Raw genomic sequence first — 16015 nt, forward strand, 5'->3', positions numbered from 1 at the left:
CAATTAACCTAGCATGTTTTTGGAATGTGGGAAGAAACCGGAGTACCCGGAATAAACCCACGCCTGCACAGGAGAACATGCAAACTCCACACAGAGATGGCCGATGGTGGAATTGAACTCGGGTCTCCTAGCTAACCACTCGCTCGCCGTGCAGCCCCCACCAAAACAGTTAAAACAGTGCGGTTGAGCTTAGAAGTAGCCAGATGTCTGGCAACCTCACCTGCCTGAGGGAGAGCATTCATTGTCGGACACACAGTAACGATGATTAACGGCTGGATTGGCAATCAAACTTGTTAGTTTCACAGCATACAACTATGGTAACTTCAAGGACCGCTAAACAAAGCGTAAAATTTCAACACATTACCAATGAAGCATGAATACATAAACATAAGCTTTCTAACAGTGTATGTTTTATCCATATTATCACATATTTATAAATTATTACAGATTTATGCTGAAGAAATGACATTTTCTGAGAACTAAAAATAACAACAATAATTTTAACTTTAAATCTAATGTAAAGAATGCTTCATCCATTGTATGTTTCTCCAAAATACAGAGTACATTTACACAACACTAAAAAAGATGCTGTGTCAAACAACAGACATGTGCAACTTTGCGCACGTGTGTGTGTGAGAAAGACTGTTCCATAGTGCAACCAGTTGAATGGGTGTGTTCCCAGCTCCAGTATGGAAGAATGCAAGGCATGGTTACCAGTTTTAAGCAACACCAAGTATTTCTGTGTGTTCAGGCTGACAAACATAGCAACTGGCTGCTGTTTAACCAACATTAGTCCACAGGAGACTCCACACCTCAACTGTAAACTGGCTTTACGACACTGATTCCCTTCTCTTTCCCTACCTTGACGATTTGGATGACCTTTTAATGAGCTAGATAGTGAAGTATATATTGTATTGTATTGTAGATATTTGTATTTTTGTTAAATATGCCATTTATATGCTTGAAGTTGTGAAATGGCAAGCGACTACAGACCTATAACACAATGCTAAAATGGCATATATTGACCTACATTATATTCATTTTAATGACAAGTGACATAAAAGTAGAATTGAGGGAAATATATTCAGGTATTTCCCAAAGCTTGTTAAGGTTCATGACACGCTCCCGTTCTCCATTACTGTCACCGGCTAGTAGTAATATCACTTAACTAGTAGCAGCTAGCCAACACTGTGCATTGGAGCAAAGTCAGCAAAACTGACATTGGTCAGTACATATCTCTGTATTTTGTGTTTTTTTTTAAAATTAGCTTTTTTAAAACTCACAATGACCTGTCTGTCCACCTTTTTGTGCTCTCTTCATATTTCAGCGGTTCTGTTGTCTCCATCCATGCCAAAGCAAAGTGAAAATTAGCTATAGAGAGAGCGGGTTGGGTAATACCAAGTATTCAGCAAGGGGGGGGTTACGTTACCAGATGATTAAACATGCTACTGTTTTGCTGAAAAAAGAAAATCAACAAGATTTTAATGCAATATAATGCATTTTTAATTAAATCGGAATGTGATTATATTCGGGGGATTCTATTTGGCTGCACCTGATTTTTACCGGGATCATGACCACCCCCTCCTTCAAAATTATTCATTTGAACCTTCATGTTATGTTAATGTTATTTATTTTACCTATACTGTACAAAATGCCTCAGCTCTATACATATATAAAGCTACATAGATAGCATAATGGGGCTTTGCTGGTTTCGAACTTGACATGAGAACTTATCGTCTACAGCTGAAATCAATCAACTTTTCCCGCCACTCTTCCCTCTCGGCGGAGCACAGCCTACTGAGCATGCGTCAGTGACGTCACTGCCCACCAAGGAAGCACGCAACTTTACGCACGGCGTGGTGGAATGCTGCAGGTGTAGCGTGGGATCCACCCACCGAAGCAAACTCCTGTCAGGCGAAAGTGTGAAGCCTGTCAGTGTGCAGCAGAGCACCGTAGAAGTATCACGAACAGGTAAGAAAACATTGGTGGTTTCACTTAATACTTTGTGAGTTTTCATCTGACAGCTGGGACGGTTTTGGGCGTGCAAACTTTCTAAGACGCTGTTTTAAGATGGACAGACGCGAATCGGAGTGATATAACCTTCAGATCAAACTATTTAAAAAGTTTAAAAAAAACACTAAAAGTAGTGATAGTTGCTGACAGGATTAGATCACACTATAAACTGTAATCATTAAGTTAATAAGTTGACATCGTAACGTTGTCTCATTGTTGAATTGCAAAATAGTACTGTACAGTACTATGTACTATTCTGCTGCAGTATACACTATCCACATAAAATGTGACAACACTTACAACAGTCAGTCATAGTGGTGTAAGGGTTAGTATTAAAAGGGAAGTAATCAAATCAGTCCTCTCACAGTTTTGTCCTGAGTTAATTTAACTTTTGAGCTATTTAAGCATCTGTGCAAACTGTCCCTTTCTTAAAGAGATTAACTATTCTATTGTTTTCTCAAAGCCTCACACTGAATTGAGTCAAAGGGCGACTCTGACTGTACTCTGCTCTGTGCTCCGATAAGAAAGCTGCACAAGAAGAGTGTTGATCTTAATCTCAGTTGTGGAGGGGTGGTAATGTCCCATACTTAAACACCACTTGAAGCGACATATACTGTACCTATGCTTATTTATTGATGAAAAAAATGAGATGTAGACGAGTCAATATGGTGTCTCAGTGGGCCAAATTTGTTCTATATGTCTTCAGACTTTTTTTCCCGAAAATAGGTCATTTTTTTCAGAAAACACATCTCGTTCACCAGTAATATTAATAATTTGTAAAAACAATACAGGTCAAATATACAGCATACATATGCCACTGTTAAAAAAATCCACAATTTTTAGATGTTTATGTTTTTATGCTTCCCTGATAATGTATTTTTTTTGTCTAATCTCAGATTTCATGCTTTCTTCACTGGTCCATAAACGCACCATAATTGCTGTGAGGCACCAAAGTGAAACTTACTATGAGTCAGAAGTTTGGATATACTTTCTCATGAGAAAATGTGACCAAAGTTTTGACTGATGGCATACTGTAGTATGTAATTACATATACTGTACACCCCCCCCCCCATTACATATGAGTCACGAGTCAACAGCGGCAATTGAAGAGAGAAGTGGTATTGATATTGCAAATGTTCGTCCAAACTCGAATAGCACGACAACATCAAGCTTGTAGGAGGGTTTGGTGGAAGGATGCAGCGAGCCGTGCGCCAAAATAGACATTTTATGACATTTTATTTTATGACATTTATAGACATTTTTTTTCTAAATGAGACACAGATTCCCGTGGATGCATATTCTTTTGATGGGCTTGTGTAAGTTAAACAAACATATCAGGAATACAGTTAGTTCCTGAAACAAGTCATATCTTGAATATGTAACAAAAAACCAAAGGCTGGCATTGGCTCCTCCACGTGGAATGCAGCCAACTTTGACGTTTTTAATTTTGCTTCTTTTTTTCTTACTTGGACATGTAAGCCTTGACAGGGTTCTGTCAGAACACGCGGCAGCAAAAAAAAAATGGATTGGCACACACGTGTTCAGTGTTCCAACAGATTGCATTTGCAGAAGGCTGTAAAATGATCACAATACAATCATGGAGGCTATAAAACAGTTAGGTTGGTGACAGCCGTGTGTGTAAAAAAAAAAAAAAAAAAAAAAAAAGCTTCCAGGCTGCCATGCTGCATTCTGCAGGTAAAGCATTGTCACGGTGGCGAGCCTAGTACTTAGCCATGCGAGTGAAAGTGTCGTACCGAGTTGAGGAATGCTGAAATTCAACTTAGTATCAGCTGTTAGCATGTCAAATTCTGCCTTTTGGCTCTTTTTCTGCAAGTTGTCCTTTTCTCATTGTCTGAGCTTAATGTTACACGTTTTACCTTGCACACCCTGTCTGCAATGTATTTGACTTTCTTCTTATTTATGGATTTTTGTTGTTAAAATTGTGTTTTGTTATGTTAAAATGCATTACATTGCTGTGCATTGTACGACACTGCATTCTGAAAATAGTTTTTTCATATTGAGGTCCATAAGATTCATGATTTGTATATAATGTACCTGCAGCCTTTCCAGTTCTGATGCTTTGTTGTAAAAATCTGATCACCTCCTGGTGAGTTTGGGTATATAATCTTATTTTAGCAGTCAATTACTTCATCCATTCAGCAGAGCATAGGAATATATTCAGTGTATTTGATATTTTAGACAATGCAGGCGGAAGAAACAAAACACTAGCCTTTCCATTATGGAAGGACAGCAGTGACAAGCATATTGCAGCTGAAAAACGATATTGGATTGAGTTGACGTATTTATTACGATTTAATCGACCAATTCTAGCCAATAGAGAATAGATATTTACTTAAAACTTGTACTTTTTGCGAGTGTTGATCTTAATCTCAGTTGCGTCCCATACTTAAACACCACTTGAAGCGACATATACTGTACCTATGCTTATTTGTTGATCAAAAAAAATGAGATGGTAGACGAGTCAATATGGTATCTCGTTGGGCCTGTGGGCCAAATTTGTTCCATATGTCTGCAGAAAATAGATTGTTTTTTTCAGAAAACACGTATGTTTCCATCTGTTAGAATGGCTAAATAATCAACAAAAGCGGGTACTTCGTCTTTTTTTTTTTTTTTTTACTCTTATGAGAATTTTTATTCCTAAATATCGGTATCTGTGTCAGGCCTCAATGGCTTTTCAAATCATTACAAAATGTATTCATGTTTTTGAAGGCAATAGGAACTACATTATTTAGGTCTTCATTCACATATCCTGCACGTCCACACACACCCTTTCTCTTACAGTATTTCTCAGTGTCTTATTGTGTTTAATGGGCCCCACATTCTTTCCCTTGACTCCAGTGCAGACAGTTAACCAACCAGACCAACAAGAAAACACAACTCTTGGCACTCACACACCCACTCTATTCTAATTGGAGCTAGCCAAATACATCTTTGCAAAAGTAGCATACATATTGGACACAGTCGACATGCGCATATTGCAGGAAAGCAAGTATGAACATAAAAGTAACTAAATGCAAAGCTGCTTCTGCCTTTCTCTCTCTCTCAAACACACACACATACAACACATTGTTACGCAAGAAGTGGGTCCAACCTCCTCTACAGTCTGAATTCGTGAATGGTTTCATCCTGTTTTGGTTCCCGGCATGGCCATCATGTTGCCATGGAAGTTTAGACACTTTATCCATGCACAAGGCTTGTGGTCTGCATGTTGCATGTAAGGATGCAGCATACTGTATTATACAACACTACAATGTGTATGAACAGTACATCCTGTGAGCTACAGTATTCCTTCGCTGATGATAATAATATGTGTATTATTTAGGTTGTAGTATACCATACCCTGTATGTGTTCTTTGGTGTTCCCAATTGGGTTTTGAGGCTGGACACTATAAAGCTGACCCAAGTAGGCTTCTGCCACCCTAAGGTCGAGGCAAACAAGCAGCATATTGTGTGCTGCATCGGTTTCTGTTGTACTTCAAATGTCAAGTCGTCTGGTATGAGGAACACCCTGGGGTGGCATTTGGTGCCCATCAATCATTAATGCAGTGGAATTCATGTAGAGTTGGAGAATGTTCCCTTTCTGGTCACCATGTAGAAGCCTCTTTGTGCTGCTTATATTTGCACCTCTTACAAGAATCATGTATTGAATGTATTTACAGTCAGTATGTTATTTGATTGTGTTCTTACATAGTTCTAAAGCTATTCAGAACTGAGCGCTAGCTGTCATATCTGGTCTATGAGCATGAACATATGAGAGATATGACTCGAGAGGTCGAGACAGTCTTCTTCCCTTCAGGGGTCGCCACAGCAAATCAATCTCCTCCATCCAACTACCCTCATGTCCTCCTCCACTACATCCATAAACCTCTTCTTTGGTCTTCCTCCTCATCCTTCTACCAAAATATTCACTATTTCTCCTCTGGACATGTCCGAATCGGGCGGCACGGGGTTCTAGTGGTTAGCGCGCAGACCTCACAGCTAGGAGACCAGGGTTCAATTCCACCCTCGGCCATCTCTGTGTGGAATTTGCATGTTCTCCCCGTGCATACGTGCGTTTTCTCCAGGTACTCCGGTTTCCTCCCACATTCCAAAAACATGCTAGGTTAATTAGCAACTCCAAATTGTCCATAGGTATGAATGTGAGTGTGAATGGTTGTTTGTCTATATGTGCCCTGTGATTGGCTGGCCACCAGTCCAGGGTGTACCCCGCCTCTTGCCCGAAGACAGCTGGGATAGACTCCAGCACCCCCTGCAACAAGGGTAAGCAATGGAAAATGAATGAATTAATGTTTTGGCGGGTAGCACAAATGAAAGGAAATACATCTGGAATAGGTGCAGACTCTGGACGATCTCTATAGGAGTCCACAACTCAATACAAAAGGTTGAAAAATGAGCATAATAGGTCCGCTTTAAGCAGGTTATACAAATCAACCATATCGTTGATATCAATATCTGATTGGCCTCACGCCCGAAGACAGCTGGGATAGGCTCCAGCAACCCCCGCGACCCTTGTGAGGAAAAGCGGTAGAAAATGAATGAAAGAACATGTCCGAATCCTCTCAATCTGGCCTCTCTGACTTTATCTCCAAGGCCTCTAACATGTAATGTCCGTCTGATGTACTTGTTCCTGATCCTATCCATCCTGGTCACTCCCAATGAGAACCTCAGCATCCTTATCTCTGCTACCTCCAGTTCTGCTTCCTGTCTTTTCCTCAGTGGCACTGTCTCTAGGCCAAACAACATACTAGCTGGTCTCACCAGAGTTTTGTATAGTCTTATTATCAAGTATTTGTCAGTGAACAGGTCGCACAGTATCAAATGATATCAGTCTGCATCTCAAATCCCCAATATTAGTACTCCGATACACATCGTCGATTCCAGCACCTTGATAGAGCCCAACACTGTTTGCTAGCATAACAAAGTAGCAAGGAGCAGGAGTGATGTCACTCTTTTGGAAGTAAAAATACTTTGCAGATGAGTGCAAAACTTGTGATGCATACGTTTTCCCATGGTGACACGTGACTTAGGACATTAAGACCAACCACATTGTGCATGTGAAGCGACATCACACGGGGAACTCCCACAGTATATATATACTATACTATACAGTATTTGTACTGTATATGACTCATCAGTTGAAGCTTGCGCTATTCTACTAATGGGAGTCTGACTGAATTTAACCTGAAGTCCCATTCTGCTACTTGAGATTGAATCATGGGAAAGTAGGAAGTCAGATGGATGTAGTCGGCATGCTCGGAATGAGGGTGTGAGCGCACACACACACCAAATACTTTGGATTGCACACTTCACATACTGTTCCTCCAAATATTTGTAATATTTAATACTGTGTGTGCGTGTGTGTGATTTGATCCGTTTGAATAAGGGTTCAGGTTCAGCATACAGGAATGTCGACACTTTCTCTTATCCTTTTATGCTTTAAAGAAAGTTGACACACAAGGTGAGATGGGTCAGATAAAATCCATGCCAGTGTGTAAACAAACAGTTTGTGTCCCGACTATGTGCTGTCTTTTTTTACATTGACGTGGTAATTTGATGTTTTATGGAAAGAGACCGACGCTTGACGGACGATTCATTGACTTCGCACTCCAACGAAAAATTTGCATCAAACTGCAATATTTAAAGCTTTATTTTTGCCTCGGTTATTAATGTTGATGATTATATTTGACCTGATAAGACTGAAACCGTTGTCCGACTGCAATGTGTTAAAATAGGCAAGATGGTGTAGTATTTAGTGCTTGTATGGTTAAAGCGTTCTAGTTATCGGTGCTGGCTATGCATACACTTGCACATTTGTAAAGCTGCTGAACTGGATTAGTGAGAAAGGAGAGTCGCAAAACACTAACACAGCTCATAGTACTTAACAGTCCTCTCTTCCAACACTGCTTCTTTTTTTCCCATGAATTTGTTCTTTATAATCCCACAGTAAAGTTAAGTAAACTTGTAGGTTAGGACCATTGTCATTTCAGTTTGCTACTTCATATTTTAAATTATTTTACCTTTTGTTACCTTAAAATTAATACAGTCCCATCCGCTATCGTGACTAGCATGCTTTGTTTGGGTGGTCGGGCAACCGGATTAGTTTGTTACTGGGTGATATGGACCATATCTCTAACTCATATCCCAATATATTTAAGTAGAATATGGATATTACGACGTATATCAATATTTTTTCCATAAACTGAAAAGTCAAATATGTGTGCAAAGTTTTATTAAAATGTAGATAGTATATTCATTCATGCATTTTCTACTGCTTATCACAGCTGTCTTTGGACTGGACTGGTCGCCAGCCAATCACAGGGCACATATAGTCAAACAACCATTCACACTCACATTCATACCTATGGACAATTAACCTAGCATGTTTTTAGAATGTGGGAGGAAACCGGAGTACCCGTAGAAAAGCCACGCATGCACAACTCCAGAACATGCAAACTCCACACAGAGATGGCCGAGGGTGGAATTGAACCCTGGTCTCCTAGCTGTGAGGTCTGCGTGCTAACCACTCAAACACCGTGCCGCCTATTTTCTTTTTTCATTCATTCATTTTCTACCGCTTTTTCTCACGAGGGTTGTGGGGTTGCTGGAGCCTATCCTAGCTGTCTTCGGGCAAAAGGCGGGGTACACCCTGGATTGGTCGCCAGCCAACCACAGGGCACATATAGACAAACAACCATTCACACTCACATTCATACCTATGGACAATTTGGAGTCGCCAATTAACCTAGCATGTTTTTGGAATGTGGGAGGAAACCGGAGAAAACCCACGCATGCACAACTCCAGAACATGCAAACTCCGCACAGAAATGGCCTCCTAGCTGTGAGGTCTGCGCGCTAACCACTCGACCGCCGTGCCACCTCTTTTCTTTTTTAAATATAGAAAAAGTTAAATGTACTGTTCGATCTTCAGTGCAATTGTGCTGCACTCACAGTAGTCTATGCAGCTGGGTTAGCTCCGTTAGCGCTACCATCTTACGTTCCCCATGACGACAGACTGTAAACATGGTTGATGCCATCTTTGAAGACCTTTTATCACAATTTTTTTTGCCGTTCACTCCCGCTATGCAGCCTGTCAAATCCATATTTCTGCTGGGATATCCGATTATTCGACGTAGCGAAAAGATGCTAACAGCTGCTCTTGAGCGTCAACAATGGCGCAAGCAGCAAGCTACAAACGTAATAAGATGAACATCCATCTGGACACTTGATTAAGGAGTCGGTATGGCACAAAAAAATAATGAAGTAATAAATAAAGTACTATTAAACACAGAGCTGTGGTAACTAGCTTGTACTCGGGCGGCGCCATCTTGAAACATGACACCTCCGCATCAAATCAAGTCTATATCGATATGAACGATATGCTTGTTTTTGATATCGTCCTTAACAGAAATATCTTCTTTTTTTTTTTTTTAATATCGCCCAGCCCTACTTGTTATGAAAACTTACTTGGAAAACCAAATGGTATGGAAAATAGGGTTTAATGATCTGATGGGGGGCGGCATGGCGGTTGAGTGGTTAGACCTCACAGCTGGGAGACCAGGGTTCAATTCCACCCTCGGCCATCTCTGTGTGGAGTTTGCATGTTCTCCCCGTGCATGCGAGGGTTTTCTCCGGGTACTCCAGTTTTCTCCCACATTCCAAAAACATGCTAGGTTAATTGGCGACTCCAAATTGTCCATAGGTATGAATGTGAGTGTGAATGGTTGTTTGTCTATATGTGCCCTGTGATTGGCTGGCGACCAGTCCAGGGTGTACCCCGCCTCTCGCCCGAAGACAGCTGGGATAGGCTCCAGCACCCCCGCGACCCTCGTGAGGAAAAAGCGGTAGAAAATGAATGAATGATCTGATGGGAAGAATTCAGACTTTTCCTACCCAGCACACCTATGAATCTTCTGGGTGTGCTTCAGTGAGAAGAGGTTAAAGGTTAATAATCTCATAGGAACTGCGATGAATATCGAAATAGGAATGCGTATGAATAAATCCGGTTTCGAGCCAGATTCCAAGTTGGCTGAGTCACTTTTGAATCAGAACCAATTTCAAGTCCGGTTGAGTGAGTCTGGGAGAGAAAAGAGGGAATGTCCTAAGTCTTAATTCAATGCCTTTATAAAGTTAAACTAAGCTTTGTTTACAGTGGTACCATAAGGGTTAGAAGCCTGCTTTCATCATGTCTACATTCGAATTAACCTGTTTGCTTTACCCTGCAGCCAATCAGAGGATAAACACAACCTGTGGTTCCTTTTGTACGCAGATGAGCTGGTTAGTCATGACAAACAATATTGGCATGCCAGTGTAGCAATCTTTTTTGTAGTCCAGGGTGTACCCCGCCTCTCACCTGAAAACAGCTGGGATAGGCTCCAGCATATCCGTGACCCTAGTGAGATTAAGCGGTATAGAAAACGGATGGATGTATAAGTTGTATTCTGTACAGGCATTGCCAAAAACATTGAAAAACTCACACTGTTTATGGGTTTTAGGGTAAAATAATAATAATAATATCGGTAGATGTGCGTGGGTACACATTATAACAATGCGGGTGATAAAAATACATTCATGATGTTCACTGGGCTTGTAAATGTAATTCATCACTATATGGTAATGGTATTATTGCATTTGAACATGCATCAGATTACAATTGAATGCATCACATAATCAGTTTACAGTTCCACATGTCCAAAAGGAGTAGGAAGAAGCAAAGCTTATTAAATCCTACCCCTCCATCTGGTACTTTTACAATCAATAACTGTTACATTTGTTCACTTCCTGCTTTCCATAATACAGTTTTTGTTTTTTTGTTTTTTTTTAAATAATGCAAGTACCGAAGTACTTGTATTGTTTCTTGAATGGGCTCATCGTTGTGCATTGTTTGAGGTCCTTACTCAATCCATTCCATAGTTTGATTCCACATACTGAAATGCTATGGCTTTTTAACGTAGTCCTAGCATAGAAGTGTTTCAAATGTAGTTCTTCCCTGAGATCATATTTCTCCTCTCTTGTATCGATGCGCTGATGCGCTATAATGCACGACCAAGACAGTTGGGGTGAAATAAATTAATAAATTATTACTATTTTGGAATGCATTTAAGGTTAAGTTCTACAAGTTGAATCTGTACCCTTTCTGAATGCAAATCTCATGTTAAAGCTGTTAATCTCGTTTTTTGTGCCATTTCTTCCGCCTACTGTTCGGGGATCTCAAACCCCATTTTTACATTGTAATTTCTTTCGCTAATGGACGCTTGTGACTTGTAATTATTCATCTTCCTTGTGGAGAAACTGCCACCAAGCTTCTCCTGAAATGCATCTTGGTGAATTTTTGCATTTTATAGCGCCTTGTTTTTTTTTGTTTTTTTTCCTTCAAGTTTTAATGAGTGTTGTTTTGCATTATGCAGTACCTCCAGGCTTCAATTTGGCATCTGGGAGTGTTGGCTTGACTCCAAAACTGTGGTCACCCGGTGCTTATTACTCATTAAGCCTCGTCAGAGGGCCGAGTGGGTGCAGGCTGGGTGGGAGCTGCAGCGCTTGGAGAGTAGATGTTGTTGTTGTTGTTTGTGTCGATGTTCTAGTTTTTGATGCGATGTAAAAGATGCAAAGGTGAAGGAGTTTAAAATGTAGAACCTTCTTCTTTTATGCATGTCTAACATATTCTCTCATACATTAGTAATAATATGCAATCAAACATGATTTTTACAAAGAGCTAGGTTGGTGTTTAAAAATCTGTTGCAGCATTCAGAACAACCATGCCTGCCGTCAATGGGACTTCCTGTCTTTGTGACAGTGATATAAGTTAATCTTTGGGACTGAACACTTGGTGGGTGTGGTGAGTTTGAGGCGACGTTCCCAACCTGCTGTACTTGTGTTTGTCAGAATTTGGGCATGGGTACCGCCTGAAATAAGCTCAGAAAATAAATCTAATTATAATAATATGCACTGCTATTGCAGCTGCAACCCACAGCAAGCTAAAACTCAACTCTAAACCCTTGACATCACTTCCTGTCTGCCCTCCCACTCAGCTCCCCTAGCACCGGAACACATTTACAGCCGCACACATGAGCATGTGTCTTATTCATGTCTTAACCCTCCTCTTGTGTCATAACACACATAACATGTGTTTATTGCATCAAGGCTTTTTGACTTTGTCAGGAAACTGTATTTCAACAAAATAAAACCAAAAAAATAATTTTTTACTACATTTTAAAATGGTCTGGTTGAAATTATAACCACTGTATTGTTAGGGTCGGTTTGGACCCGGTTATAATAATATGACTATAAAGCAATATTTTGATCCACAACTGAAATCATAAGTGTACAATTAGCCAACACAATGACAACCAGCTCCTCTTCTCATCATGTAAGCTTCAGGGGATTCTCATTTTGACCGCTTTTCCAGTATACCAGCAGAAAAACAAGGTCCAGACATGTGAGGTGAATTCACTCATTTGACTGATGGCTGATTTCACTTTTACAATTTGGATCATGGAAAGAATGGCAAGAAGTACAGTGAACCAAGATCTGGACCTGTTCTGCTTTTTCATTTCACTTTATACTAAAGTTCTGTTGCTGAAAACAAGAACTTATTCTACCTTTTCTTGACATTAATATATATGAAAAAAAATTCTAAATTCACCCGAACAACATAGATGTTTTTTTAGTGATGAGAAAATGAGAAAATAAATAAAACTAATTGATTTAAGAGATATGTTCTATATCCCTCAGTAATAGCCAATTAACAAAATAACCTTCAATTTATTAATATGATTCTTTTTAGGTTCATTTTACCATTTTTGGAAATTAAAATCGAGGGGTATAGTGACAAAAAAAGGACACACAAAGTATTAAAACCAACATTTTTATGGATGAGGAAGCCTAAGAAGGTAACCAAGACATGAGAAGCAAATTTGATGGTAACTTATTGTTTTTAGTGTATTTTATAGCTGATTTAATACATGGGTCAAAACCGACCCGGTAACATAAGAGATACCAGAAAGCTAACACAAGAGGAAGGTTAAAGGTCTTATTTTCTGCTATTATGTCTACTGTATTGGGTAATATGATTATAAAGGTAACTGTAGGGGTGTTATTTTATGACAAAAGGGCTTTAATAAAGTTAAAACCAATATTTAAAAGGTCTCGCGAGCACTTGGTTTCAGTACTGTAGGCTTCAATGTAATGTCCGTTGCATGATCCTGGAATCGTACATCTGTAGCCACTGTGATCGAATCTCTGGTGTTGATAATAAAATATGTTCCATTTGTACAATGAAACTGGATTAGCAGTTTTGACATAAACCATGTATGTATCATAGGAGTGTGACATGTTCTGTTTGGTCCATTTTGGGTACAATAGAAGCAAAATACAAAACATCACACTGCTTATCTTTTTTGTGTGGTGCACACACACTGCTTTCATCTTATCTACTTGTATTTGTCCGTTCATGTCAGAAGAGGACCTCCAGGCCCTGGATTCTTCTTAGCACTATGGCTAGCCAAAGGCTCTTTTTGTCCTCTTAAGATTTCTGCTTCTGTGATGAATATGTCATTTTTGACAAGCACGGGAAACTACCCGAGCTTGCAGAGGTGCATCATGTAGAAATCCTCCCCCTGAGTGGGTTTCGAATAGAGGATAAGGGAATCTTAAAGAACCAAATTATAGAATGAGAACCAGATTATTTATTCCTGACAACAATACCTAATACAGACGTCCGGGCTTTTCTGCAGTCCCTGTATGCCTACAAGTAAGCGGGTCTTATTACAGCGCAGCTGCAAAAAAAAAAAGCACCCTTCCTTTCCCTGCCCAGTCTTTTATACACTCTAGGCTGGAGTCCTGAGGCTGGAGTCCTGGACCAATCAGCTTTCGCCACTGTCCTTGCTTGAACCGCTTTCATGGTGTTTCTCCTTTCGTTTCTTTCCTTTGCAGAGGCACCAAGGCGTCTTTTCCTTTGTTGCAAAGCAAGCTGTCATATGCATACTCGATGTTTCCACCTTAACTGTCAGATGTCACGTTAGTTCTCGTTTTTGTGTGTGGGTGCGTGTATCCTTTATATCCAAAGTATCCTTTGTATTTTTGAGACTATGTGTTTGTTTTTATCTTTAGCTAGCAAAATTGAGCAAATACCTTCAATCGTAATACCGAATGTTCACCTGCTCACTTGTAACGTGTTCCATGTGGAGAATCAGTACACCTTTTATACCTAACCGAAGGTTCCGTACTGAAATTAAACATACCATTGCACCCTCTATGGTTCTTCTTTGTTCACAAAGTGTCTCTACTTTCTGTTTTGACGAGAGTAACAACTTTATGGCACCACACACACCTTAATGGTAGCATGATGCATCAGAAACGGGTTGATTCTTTTGCTTTCAATTTATAGGTAGTATTGGCGTACTCCTTAAACCAGGGGTCTCAAACACGCGGACCGTGGGCCAAATGTGGCCCGAAGGACACTAGTTTGAGGCCCCCGCCTTGATATGAAAGTTTAATGTTAGTGCGGCCCACGCAAATTTGATATGGATGCACCCATGTACCCATGTACCCATGTACCCAGAAAAAATTATTACGTTTGATTAATGTTCATGTTAAAGGTTAAATAACTGTAATAGTTATCCTCCCTATCCGTGGGGAAGTGGTAAGTTTTTGACTATTTAAGTTTAAAGGAAATAACTTGAAGGCGACCGTTTAGGTCGCTAGCTCTCTACTTTGCGAGTTAGCATGTGTCTCAAGACCCTGCAGTTGCGCAATATGTTGTAAATAAAAAGAGTATAAATGTGACTATAGTCGTGTTTTGTCATGTCTACAGGGCTCTAATAATGCTTGTTAATTTTAATCTGAAAAAAAAAAAATTCTACCCACCAACTATACATATGTGGTTTCTTAAGTTTTTATTATTTGCCGTTTTATTATTATTATTATTATATTTATTCATTACTGATTGATTGATTTTCTTTATTCCTGATTTATTTATTTTTCAGCTTATTTTGTGCAGAAAAATAAAAATGAAGATATTTGAGAACAGTGGAATGTTTTATCAGAGCTTTTATTGTAGAAAATTGGAACCAAAGCACTGAAAATTATTTTTTTTAATAAATGCGTTTTTTGGTTTTTTTTGGAAAACCTGATGCGGCCCAGCCTTGCCCAGACCCTAGCTCCAGTGGCCCCCAGGTAAATTGAGTTTGAGACCCCTGCCTTAAAGCAACCAGTTTCACATGAAGGAATATGGAAGTGTGTAAAAAAAAAAAAAAAAAAAAAAAGACGACCTATCAGATGTCATGTTAAGCAAAGACAAATATTCAACATAAATAGCACTTAAATCAATGCTGGTGGCTACATTGTTTGCCTGTCGTCAGTAGCAACATGGCCGTTCCCCTAAAACTGTTGTTGGGCAATCGTGAGCATGTTAGCAGTGTGCACGGACTACTGAGAAGTACCTCACTTATATAATGTTGAATGATGAAGGGAAAAGACAGCATTGTGACTGTAGTGTCCTTTTTTACAGGCATTTTCCCGTATCTCAACACAATAATTAACTTTTGTTAATGAACTTTATGCTGATGACAAGTAGTCATAGGTGTGGTGTTGATATTCCTGCCAGGAATGCATGTGTCGATGTTCCACATCCACCCCCCCCCCCCTTCCTCTGTTATCAGCTGTGTTGGCATGCAATCCGGATCCCAGTCACAATCAACTGTTGCAAATAATCAATTCTGCACATGGTTTGCAATATAAATCAACCATTTTCATTATTTTGCAAATTCACAGCATTCAAATTTTTAAACTCCTCTAAAATGTAAAAAAACAGATTTAATTGTTCTGTTAAGTGTATTAGATATGCTTTTAGTCAGTGTTTTTTTTTATTTATTTGTGGCCAGTCAATGAACTTGCAGGGCGTCTCCTTTCTGTCCATCAGCGTTTAAAGAGCTTTACTGGTTCAAAGTGCACCAGCTCACAATGTGGCATACCGAAGATGTGAGTA

General features: G+C 39.7%; 1 protein-coding gene across 4 annotated transcripts in view; it reads left to right on the forward strand.

Annotated features, from left to right (window-relative positions):
* The first annotated feature begins 1842 nt into the window (after positions 1 to 1842).
* Positions 1843 to 16015, forward strand: part of LOC131106959 (uncharacterized) — a 47064-nt gene continuing 32891 nt past the window's right edge. For all 4 annotated transcript variants that reach the window (XM_058056531.2, XM_078794193.1, XM_078794192.1 and 1 more), the window contains exon 1: positions 1843 to 1971. The gene's annotated coding sequence lies outside the window, so the exon portion shown is untranslated. The remainder of the gene's footprint in view (positions 1972 to 16015) is intronic.

The sequence above is a fragment of the Doryrhamphus excisus genome, linkage group LG10 (genome assembly GCF_037039965.1).
Source record: "Doryrhamphus excisus strain RoL-2023G ecotype Guam linkage group LG10, RoL_Dexc_Guam_v1.1, whole genome shotgun sequence".
NCBI lineage: Eukaryota > Metazoa > Chordata > Actinopteri > Syngnathiformes > Syngnathidae > Doryrhamphus > Doryrhamphus excisus.